Here is a 13,161-nt window from a genome sequence, read left to right on the forward strand (position 1 = left end):
GGCTTATCGGAGGAATAAGGACGATCAACGATTTTTGACATTTGATTTGGAAAGAGTAACACTCTTTTTGGGAGGATTTCTAGGCGTATGTTGAATATACTGCAATGTCCGTATTCGTTCAGTGGGAAAAGCATTTAAGTTTGACAGAAAAATACAGCAACGACATATTTGTGATGCTTTGCTTCCACAGTGTTACAGTTAATTTTGGTAACCGCTGCAAACAAATGAACACGACAATAGGATCCCAATGATCCGTGTTTACGTCAAAGACGGTCATTGCAGCTAGACAACTATTAATTCCGCGTTGAATACTCTCAAAGCCGAAACACTTCCTTTATCTAAAAAGGGGAGATTGAACAAGTTCGTAATGTGGTTGTTCACCAGAATGCGCTTATTGTCATACGCATCCGACAAAGCTTTCCACGCTAAAGGGAAACTACAACTTGTGAGTGGAAACCTCGAGACAATTTCCCTAGCCTCACCGGTGGTCCTCTACATAAGAGGGCAGAGACGTTCAATGTCTGTAAGGTGCGAATTATTGACAAATAGTGTGGTGAAAAGATCCCGAAACTTGGGCCAAGATATAAAATCTCCAGCAAAGACTTCTATATCAAATGGAGGTAAGGTAAAATGATTATCTGCGGAAGGATTAGAACAACTATTGGTGGTGGGAGAATGAACGGGTGGAGGAGCAGACTGCACAGTAACCGATTCGAGATTGCCCAATTGGGAAGGTGATAATTTATCAGGTACATTAGGCGTTGCCATGTTATTTACGTTAGAACCTGCAGGAGGTGAGAGATGAGGAGCTATATCAGGAAAACAATTATCATTACTTTGTGATTTAAGGCGATGAAAATGCCTGTTTATGGTGGATAAAAACCAATGATATGCGATAAATGAATTATTGTATTTATCCTCAACGACATCAATATCATCACTCTGTGCAGTCTCGGATGTCGTGAGGAAGTTTTTTCACTCAGTGTACGTTTTTAGGACCTTGTTCCATAATTCTCGAATTTCTGAAATACGAATTTCGAGATTAAAGACTGTAAATCGGGATTTATTTATCTGTTCGAAGGATTCGACAGATTTAAGAACAAGGTTAGCAGCTCTAACAAACCTAGTTACGGGAGTTATCGACATTATGAGACCAATTTATCTAAAAGTTTTCCGAGACTCTTATGTTATAAGATAATACAATGAGAGAACGTGCAAGCAATTTGTGCCAATAAAGAGAGGGAATTATTAAGAAATCCAACAAAATTCAATTATTTCTCCAAATTTTTATGATTAAGGTGAGGAATATTTTGCGGTATATGCCGAATATAGGGTGTATTCCTTCAAAACAAATACCCAAACCCTACGGAAACTCACAAATAGTACAAAAAAATATCAATTAATTACCCAAACAATTGAGAAATAGCCACAAAAAACGAAAAGTTTCAACTAGTATGTGGTTTAAGGATATGTGCAATGAATACCAAATGTAGGGTGAATCTGTCCAAAAACACAACTGCCGGTTACAAATCTTTCAAAATATTATCGAAAATTAATTTCTTCAAAAAATTAAAAACATTCACAGTTATTACTGTTTTACCCCACGTGCCGTAATCAACAACGGATATCACACAAAGACGAATAAAACACAAGCGACGTCGGCAGAAAAATGACTATGCGTAAGCAGTTACGCATACACAAAAAGCGACGCCACGAACGACCCAACAGTGAGAGTTGGAGAGTAAAACAATTTGTTGTTATATTTACTAAGGAAACGACTGACGCCAAAAGGGGCGCATGGAATGATGATGTGCTGGTGTCGTAAGTTTTGGCAAAGTAAATTCTTAACTGAGAATTGATCGACCTTTAGAAAACGAATGCAAATTACAACAAAAGCAAGTAAGTTTGGTGTATATGACAATATAACCAACCCACTGATAGATGGACTGTTATTACATGCATGTTGTTATTGGAAATTAGAAAATAAATAATGCTTATTAAAGGGCTTTAAACGAGAAGGGGGAAAAACAACACTAAATAGTCTGGTTGGTGAGAATTTTAAAACAGAGAAACCAAAGGACAATATAAGCACGAAGGTGTCGAACGATTTGAGCAACAACAATGCAATCAACATTTGTATGATCAACGCAACGTAGGTTGATCAGTATAAGGGAGAATTTCTGCAGATGTAATAAGAGTGATTGTGGAAAATGCACTACTTGATTAACACAAGAAGTCTTAATGTAAGTCGACCAATTGACTTTTTTTAGCTGACTTTTTTCAATGAAAGGCAAATGTATGACCAAAACGACGGACGATGATCAGTACAATGAATATTTTGTTGCGCTGTGTGTATGAACAATTACACGCGCGTAAAACAATTGAAATTCGACCAAAACGAAACAATTGAAATACGTACTAAGAAACCTCGGGTAGCTCACTTCACATAGAAATATGAATTTACGTATCTGTTTCTTAGTCAAATATGTTGGTGACGATGAGAGGATCAAGTGATTTTCTCATACGATGGTAAACGACAGCAAGTCTCGGCTCGAATACGGCTCGATATGAACAAATTTTTAAACGGGGAATTGTGTGGAGGAAAGGGGGAAAATAGAAATAAAACACAATAGTGATTAGTTTAATTCAAAATAAGTTTGGTGGTTTATTGCGTTATTTCTTTTCTTAACAACAAAGAAAATTAACTTGTGTAGTTTGGGGTGGCGCAGATACCTTTTCGCTTCCCCTTTTGATTTTATATGCATTCATATATATATATATATATATATATATATATATATATATATATATATATATATATATATATATATATATATATATATATATATATATATATATGTGAATGCATATAAAATGCATATAAAATCAAAAAGGGGAAGCGATGCGCGGACGATGGATTAGTGTAAAAGAATATAAGAATGGGAAGGGGGTTAGCGGTAAAAAATTATGGCAAGTTCGGATCGTTCTAGTTTTAGGATTTAAGTTTTAAGTGAGGATTTATTTCCCACCTAGAACAGTTCAAGAAAGGGAAGGGGATTAGGGGCAATAAAGTAATGTTCTTGTGTACGAGTTATGTGTTATGTTATGTTGTGTGTGTGTACGAGGAATTGTGAGGAGGTGAAAGGAGGAAAATACTCATAAAATACAATAGAGATTAATTTAATTCAAAATAAGTTTGGTGGTTTATTAAGTTATTTCCTTTCTTAACAACGAACAAAACTACCTTGCATAATTTGGGGTGGCGCAGAGACCTTTGTGTTGACTTTTCAACTACAAAACGACAAGTAACCGCAGAGGTTCTTGCAATCGCCGTGATCGCCGAGGATCATTGTCGATTACTACTACTACATTTAAAATTATTTCCAATGAGAACTTTCTCGTACGTATCAAAGTGAGCTAACCAACAACAACCACCGCCCGGTGGCATCTGCGCTCTACGGTCTCCGCCGAGGGAAGTTTGCCGAGGAGATTCCCGTTGTGCCAATCAGCATCCACGATTGACCGGACTCGGGAAGTTGAAAGTCAACTTAAACATTGCCGCACACCTTGACACACTTCAATGTATTAACAAATGCAAGTTTAAAGCAGTCATATTTCAACAATTAAATTTTAGGCATAATAGAGTATAGAAAAGAACACGAATTCAGATTCCTAGTAAGCGATAGTGCCTTGCAGATTTTCAAATTATAATCATAGCGATTTGATTTGTACTTAGGCGAAATGCCGATAGATTCAATAAACATTTTTAGATGCATTTTTAGGGGAAGACAACTTTAGAGAACAGATATCTCTTGGTGTAACCGATTTCAATTCATATCGGATGTAGTTAAAATGCCAACTGCATTTTTAAGTTTTTTAGATATTATAGCTACTTTAGATGAAGGATCAACTACAGCACGAGTGGGATAACTTATCCCATTATAAGCAATGTTCACAATAGCAGTTCGCAAGAGCACATTATTTTGAATGGTGTTGGGAGACTGGATATTGGATTTATTTCTAGTAGAAAGTGGGTGCGATTTCGACTTCGAATCTCGACTTTTGACCATAGTAAATGGAGGAGGATATTTCTTAAAAAGACAAACAAGGTTTTTTAAAGAAATACAGGATAGTGAAGATTATGAACTTCTATATTTGTCAGGAACCTGAGATGATTTTGAGCAACTACTCTACTAATTTGTGGCCGATGGAGAAGGCTGTGATGTCTTTGTTTGCAATAATTACAACTGTGCTTGCTTCGACAATGTTTTACAGGGTGGCCACGAGGTGAATAATTTATGCAACACCTATCCTTTATCACAATTTGTCCTCGAACGAAAGTTTTATAAACTGCAGCAGCTAGACAACTATTAATTTCGCGGTGAAAACTTTCAAAGCCGAAACACTTCCTTTATCATATATATATATATATATATATATATATATATATATATATATATATATATATATATATATATATATATATATATATATATATATGTATATATATATCCAAAGCACATCTCTCTCAAAAGGTATGGCGTTGCCAGATGGGTCCGTCGAATATGGGCAACCCTGTATATATATATATATATATATATATATATATATATATATATATATATATATATATATATATATATATATATATACAGGGTTGCCCATATTCGACGGACCCATCTGGCAACGCCATACCTTTTGACAGAGATGTGCTTTGGAGATTTTCAAATTATAATCATAGTGATTTGATTTGTACTCAGACGAAATACCGATACATTCAATTAACATTTTCAATGTTTAGCGCAAGTGTTTATTTCAACGAATTTCAATTTTATGGTACGATTGGTCAATATCAATTTTCGGTGCGGGGTTAGGTGGGAGGAACCGACCCTGCCAGAATATACTCTGAAATAGTGGACCACTTATGGTAAGCAGAACTGGCGCTGTGGGATGAACCAATCGTAATGTTACGGTGCCCAAATACCTACAGTTCGAGAAAGGGAAGGGGATTAGGGCCAATAAAGTAATGTTCTTGTGTACGAGTTGTGTGTAGTAAGACAACAAATATAAACCCTACTTTTTTATGTTGTTACTAAATAGACATAGAGCAATCCAACGGACAGTTTTGAGTTTTGATACGAATAGTGTGGGGTTACATAATTTTGTTTGAGTCGATGAAAAGTGCCACTGAGGTTTTTCTTCGCACCTACAGTTTGTTTACGTTGTTGTTAACTAGAAAATTATTAGTGGTTCTTTAAACACAACCGTTAAAGTAGGACGACATTTTAGAGACATTTTTAAACGTGTAACCACAAGAGATTTTTTTTTTTACACAGGTGTGTGAACTAGAGCCAACTCAAGTAACATAATACCAACAGAGTTTTTTTACTCCCCATACGCTGTAATACGTGAACAGAAATAAAACATGTAAACACATAGATAAAGTAAATAACAGAAATCTATATTTTACCCTTGCTGAACATATGCGCTGGTCTTGCAAATGTCCTCTTATCAGAAGATGTATAAACAATAATGTACCGATATGTGAAAGCGAATTTAATAGTTTATTACCAAAAAGAAGTTATGATGTATGTGGAGTGCATAAATATAATATTTCAAAAGATTTATATTTAAGAGAAACAAAAATATCTATGAAATTGAACAGTTTGAAATGTTTATGTATTTTCATAACAGCGTTAGTGGATTAATTATTAATCATTATTAATTATAGTGCATTAATATATTTCATATAAAATAAAATTTTAAACGTTTTGGTTTCTAATTTTTATTATCCTTAGACTTGAATGTATGCATATATTTTTATTTATATAAATTAGAAACATTCATATTCAATAAAAATTCTAAATATAAATAAACGCAATTAAATGTTTTTTTTTCTAATATAATTATAAGATACATCTGTTCCTACATATTTTAATATCACTTCAATCTTCAAACTACCTAGAATATTACCAACGCTATAAAAATATTGGTTTATCGTCTTATTTCTATAATATGCTACACAATGTGTGCCAGGTCCTTTATGAAAATCAGGATTTATAATTCCAGATTCTCCTAAAATTTGAAATATTTTCCTTTCCAAACAATTTAATATCAATATCCGTTAAACGTCTATTGGGTAGCGGCGATGTTCTCCATACATTTATTATGACGAATGTTTTCTTCAAGTTTCTTCTGAGCATTCTTGGATGTGTTAACTGCTTTCGCTATTGATAAGTCTCCGATATCTAATGCATCTACAGCACTTAGTGCTGTTAATGTTGGTATTAAAGGAAGAAATCCACAAATTGTTTTACTCGTATAACCCTGGGAATAATTATATTAGATTTTTTCCCTTAAATGCTTGTCCTATTGTTTTACGAGCAATTTTTATGGCACTATTAATATCGCGTGGTTTCTCCTATCTAAGGATCAAAGTTACATATTCAGTCGAAGAAAATACCTTTTTTTCTGCATACAACATTTTTAGTTATACCCATACCTAATTTTGATTTAGCCTCCATGGTATTGCTAGCTAACAAAACATTAATCTTTTCACCCCAGTTACTATATGTTGCTTTCACTCATTGTTTTGGTATACTCAATATCCTGTGGTTTACAAGCTGAATCTAAACCATTTATTCATTTGTCGCCTCTTGTCAATGATTTTTGTACCGGGACCACAGAATTCATATTCATGTAAATGAAGCTCGAATGGTAGTGCGTCAATAGCGTTATTCAATAGTCCTGTTCCTCAAATGACTCGTTAATAATTAATTAAGTTTTTATAATACACAACTATTTTATATGTTATTCAGCATTAAAATACGATGTTGGCGTAGATTGTACGGCTTTATGCAATAAAACAACAATAGAACTATTCTTTATTTCTGAGTATTTTCTGCTTGCCCAAGCGTGGGCTAAAATCTACAGTAGCTTAAAAGGTAGTAGGGATCAGAGATGTGAACTTATGATACTATTTACATGGTTACATTTTAACCATTGAATTCAAATATTTACACAGATTGGTTAAAACGTAATGTAATGAAAGATATATACTAAGTAATTAGTGGAATTCATAGTTAAATATATTAAGATAAGTAAATAAATTGGTTTGCTTCAGTATTCTAAAAGAAGATCATATAAATTTTGTGAAGCATCCAAAGTAATACACAGTCTCCAAATTGCGTTTGGTGAAACAAGATACAAATATTGATGTAAAAAACTTTAATTTTAATAATCGTAACAACGATAGACTAAAATATAGTCTCTTATTAATTAATTCCATGTCGTGATTAGTTCAACGGATTAAAATTTATAAATATATATTTTTATTAAAATCTCTTCAACAACCAAAATATTAATATTTGGAAGAGTTAAATACACCTATTAAGGGAATGGGATTTCATACATATGCTGAAAACAGTGACGTTCTACAACCAAAGGATGGCGGAGGATAATTCGGTTATTATATTTGATGATGTCGCTTGTCAAAATCAAAACAATATATGCGCAATTTTTTTGTATGGAGAGACATAGTAGATATATATGGACTCCTTCTGTTTATGTCAAACATATACACGAATTCCCAAACCGCTTATTAGAGATAATGCCAACTTGATAATAGCTTTCAAACATGATAATATCTATATGAAACTCACTTTAATGAATACATTGGAGGTGATACGTCATTCAACGAGTTTACTGCTATATGTCGAGAGTGTTGGAGCAATAAATATGGATTTTTGGTTATAACTAAAGATGATACCACAACTAACGGTCGCTACAGAAAAGGATTTAACGTCTTTATTCATGTTCAGTGCTTTATTATATCTTGAATAAAGCACATCTATATTCAATCGAAATCGCTTCAAAACAAAAAAAAAAAAAAAAAACAGTTCATAGCTCACCTATTCTCCTTAAAGCAGTATGTTTCAAACTGACATGTTATTATAAACCGCCCTTTTTCAAACTGACCTGTTTATTATAAACCGCTCTGTTTCAAACTGAATTGTATATTATAAACAGACCCTGCTTCAAACTGACTTGTTAATGTATACCGCCCTGTTTCAAACTGTCTTGTTTATTATAAACCGCCGTGTTGCAAACGGACCTGCTTACTATAAACCGTCCTGTTTACATAAACTCTGTTATTTCTACCCTCCAGGCTGGTATCTCTACCATAAAACGAACAGTTTATGATTACCTCTGTTCTGTTGAAAAATCTTAAATAACTGGAAGAAAAAGAATGGATGAGATTGTTTTAAAATAACTCATTTTTCTGCGGAGAAAATTTTAATCTATTAAAGAAGGAGAGGATGGCATCGAAGACGACTCCAGTATACATTAAAACCCATTATAAAACCATTAAATGATGTGGCTAAAATATCACCTCTAAACTTAAATGAAACAAAAAATCGATAAACGCCTAAAAATGAAAAAAAATTAAAGAGAAAACGATCTAAAACTAGAAAGATGAACATGGTGATTGGAAATTCGGTTACAGAAAAAAGGACTTTGTAGATGACAAAATAAAAATTTTAAACCAAACATGGGCTTTATCTAGCGGTCTATACAATATTTTATTTCACAAAAATCCTACTGGCTGTGATACATTTGAATTAGATATATGTAAGAAAATTTTGGAGAATACGTGTGTATACCGAAGAAATCATAAAATAACCGGACAAATTACAGGAAATGAAGTTCCGAAGTATACAAAGATTATAAAAAACTGATTCAATCAACTCACACAGGTGAAGGATTAATGAACTTTAATCTAAAGAAACCAAATTATGTATATTGTAACAATCCAAATGAGTTGGTTGAACGTTTAAAATTATTTATAGCCTCCAAAAATGCTAATCCTAACTTTGAATACCCTCCACCATTTGGTACAAATTTAACAACATTCAAAAAAATAAAATCCGTTAAAAATAAAATAAATTCCGTTCAATTTTGGTGAATAATGTCACTAAAATCATCAAAATATCGAATATCGGGAGGTACCGTTATATGGGGGCTATACCAAAACGTGGACCTACATGACCCATTTTTAATACCAAAAGTCCTACAGACATAATACACATTTGAGTAAAATTATATCAACCTACTTCATTTCGTTCGTAAGCTAGAGGGATTTCCAGAGACGGACGGACATTGATAAATCGACATAGAATTTTATGCTGATTAAGAATATATATACTTTGTGGGGACTAAAATGTATATTTCGATGTGTTACAAACGGAATGACAAACTTAATATACCCTCCATACTATGGTGGAGGGTATAAAAGAGCATTATATCGCCAATGTCAAAGCCACACAGTATTATATTGAATAAAGTTCTTAAAAAATAAATATAGTAAGAGGGACTATAATAAATTAACTCCACTCTCAAGCGAGGAAACGTTTTCCTTGCCGAAGAGTTATTACAAAGGGCATTGATGATTTATGGCAAGCAGATTAGGTTGAAATGGGGAAGCGATAAAAACAAAGAGCGCAAAAGATGTATGCGCTGCATTTAAAAGAATTTTGATTGCTGGCAGAGTACCTAACAACTTATAATCGGATTATGGAAAAGAGTTTCTTTTAACAGAGACTTTAAGAAAATAGCAGATATATGCGCAGTAAATCTCTATTTGTCAAAAAATTTAAACGAACCTTAAAAAAAACAGGTTTCGAGAATATTCTTACAATGGTACATATCATTTGATTGATATATACAGAAAGATGATTCATGAATACAATCGAACTAAACATGGAACTATAAATATGCGACCCATTAATGTAACTGGAACCTCTAACCGTTTAAGGTACTCACTCATCCCAAGCAACAAATTAAATTGGTATACAAACAATTTTAAATATGTGCTTTACCAAAGTGATGATAGAAGTACTGTATGTTTAGGTAAGTTTCAAAACCAATATTATCAGATTTTACACACAAATTAAATAGAAGCCAGTCTAATTACATGCCAAGAAAGCTAAAAAATTTTATTTACATCTTTTTTCTACATCTATAAAAGAGGAATATGTTTACATGTTTGTTTTTATTTGTAATTTGTGGGCTCGTCGCTAAACAGATTTTCATGAACATTTCCAAGAATACTACAACATCGCCTGAAATTAACATTGGCTATAAACGTTTTTGAAATTCGACTTGGAACTGAAAAAATCTATGATTAAGTACCGTTATGTTTTAACGACAAAGAAATTGAAACTAAAGTTCAGAAGTTACAAAGAGCCTAAACCGGCTTTAAGACTTAAGTGAATTTAAAAATGTCAAAAAGCTCTTTTTAATGTGTTGGAAATCGGTGGCAATTTGTTGTCCCTTCCAAAAATTTAAAACAGAAGAACAGAAGAAGTAGCGTTTGTTAGCGCCGGCAAACAAATTGAGGCAGGTCCTAATTTTCCACCCTAACACACATACATGTCTACACAAAAACAGGTTGCAGGCCAACATTACATTGCGATCCTGCCAAACATGGCATCGAGCAGCAAATCCTGTCATGACGAATTACCCCAAGGCCTTAAGAGGTTAAAACTGGAGGAATAGTTCAAGCGCTAACAGCAAATAAAGGAAGAAAAGCTGACGCGAACTCCCCACACTGATAAACCTGGACACCATAAAGGAGCCAGAATTGTATGCCTGTGTCGACAACTGGCAGCCCTCATAGAAGCTATGAATGGCAAAACTGACTAAAAATAGATGCTCTGGAAGCTTAGATGAGATATAAAAATTCACAAAACAGCCACATTGAAAAAATAAATTTTTCCATATTTCTTTTTATTTTATTTGGTATGCAAACACTATTCTTTTTAAGGAGAAGAAGAACCCAACAGATGGAACATCACAGGAATAATTACAAAAAGCTAAACATAAAATTTGCAGAAGAAATACAAAAAATGAAATCATAAAAATATAAAAATTACAAATTTATTTCACACGTAAATCACAATAAAATATTTGAAGTTCACATCTTAATTCAATTCACAAAACACAAGATCACACCACGAATTTACAAAATATCGATCAAAACAAAATGAAATAATGATTAGTGTTAACTGACTGATAAATAAAAATCATAAAAAATATAAAAATTACAAATTTATTTCACACGTAAATCACAATAAAATATTTGAAGTTCACATCTTAATTCAATTCACAAAACACAAGATCACACCACGAATTTACAAAATATCGATCAAAACAAAATGAAATAATGATTAGTGTTAACTGACTGATAAATAATTAGTTTAAAAGTAATTGGAAAAACTCTACTTTTGCAATGTATTAATGTTAGTTGCAAAATAATATAAATGAAAGCATGAAAGCATGCATTAATGAATTAGAAAAATTAAAATTGAATTTGAACAAAAGTAAAAAAATTTACAAAAAAAAAATTGAAGACAAATTAGGAATATTAGAAGAATTTGTCAATGCGGTGAATGATTACCAATGTGAACATGAGAATGATTATCTTTTAAAGGCGAGATTTGATGAATTGAAAATAGAAATTTCGGTTTTAATTAATGAATTGAATATAAAAGAGGATATAGTAAATAATAACATATATATGGCACAATTCGACATGTCTATTGTAAGAAAAAACTTGCATGTATTTATGTTTAGAAGACTTTATTTCTCAAGCAGAATTGCTGCATGGTTTGCTCCAAGAACAAGACAGAGAATTATTCATTAAGTACATCTATAATTTCAAGTTATCAGCCCATGTAAGGAGTATCTTAGGTCGTTCAAACAAGCCAACGATATTTGTACAATTGAAAAAGGCACTGGAAGATGCTTACCCAAATCCAAGAATGCCACGACAACTATTAACTGATTTAGGGACAACCAAGCAAGGACATTTAACAATGACCTCATTTAGGGAAAAGAGATCTGAACTTTGTTATTAGTTAAATCGTTTTTAAATAGGAAATTTAAAGAACCCGTCTCAAGAGACCAAGGATGCGACCTACAAAGATAATGAGTGTATGGCATTAAATGTTTTTATGAAAGGGGCTAACGCTGAATATCAGCCAAATTTATTAGCTCATGTGCCTACAAGTTAAAATGAGGCGACCCAAAGATGTATTACAGCTGAGAGAAGTTTAGATCTGGATACGAAGGATTTATTCTTTGTAAATAAAACAAATAGATCAAATGAACAGAGTAAACCTTTAGAAAAAGTTATAGATACAATAATAACGATTACAATAACTCTCACAGAAACAATTACAATACACAATACAATATCGGTGATCGATGTTGTAATAATTATGGGAAAAGTAACATGAATAATGGAAATCCAGGAGACCGAAAAAAAAATTGTAATGGTCACAACAATAATCGCACTATCACGGAAACAACAATAAGAATGCAGAATATAAAAATATACACGGTAATGTGAAATACAATAAAAGTAAAAATGGCAAAATTTAGCATACGGAAGTCCATGTACATGCCAACAGGGAAACTCAGACGGCCGTATGTTGAAAGAATTCATCCAGGGGGCCCAAATTAAGGATATTTAATGTAACTTTGATGACAAACGCTTTTATTTCGTTGAATTCCAAGGATAAGCGTTTAACGTTCTTATTATATACCGGAGCAGATATTTCCATATGCAAACGCACATTTTCATCCGTGAACAAAACAAATACTTCAAGATTAAGTGACATAACAAAAGAAGCTATTCAATGTGTTGGAACTTCAGAACTCAAGTTAGAAGTTGATGGAGAGACATTGTGTCATGATTTTTCCGCAGTCGCAGATGATTTTCCAATACATACAGATGGAATTATTGGTCGAGATATTTAAGTAAAATATTACTGCAAAATAGACTTTGAAACACATACCATAGCATTTAATATTAATAATAGAGAAATTGTAGTGCCGATCAATGCAAGGCCCGTGCAGAATAAGCAGCTGTTAGTACCTGCAAGATCGGAAACCATATTACAGCTTGATATGAAAGTACATGAGATTAGCATAATACTCAATAAGGAAATATCGGAAGAAGACTTTTTAGCGAATTGTTTAGTTACTGCTGATGGTAAAATGCATGTTAAGGTTCTAAATTTTACTGATGAAGACGTAAAGTTAAAAGAACTGAATTGCCAATTAAACTCAAAAAAAAAAAAAAAAAAAAAACCATAT

The sequence above is a fragment of the Musca domestica genome, unplaced genomic scaffold, assembly GCF_030504385.1.
Source record: "Musca domestica strain aabys unplaced genomic scaffold, Musca_domestica.polishedcontigs.V.1.1 28, whole genome shotgun sequence".
In the NCBI taxonomy this organism is placed as follows: Eukaryota; Metazoa; Arthropoda; class Insecta; order Diptera; family Muscidae; genus Musca; species Musca domestica.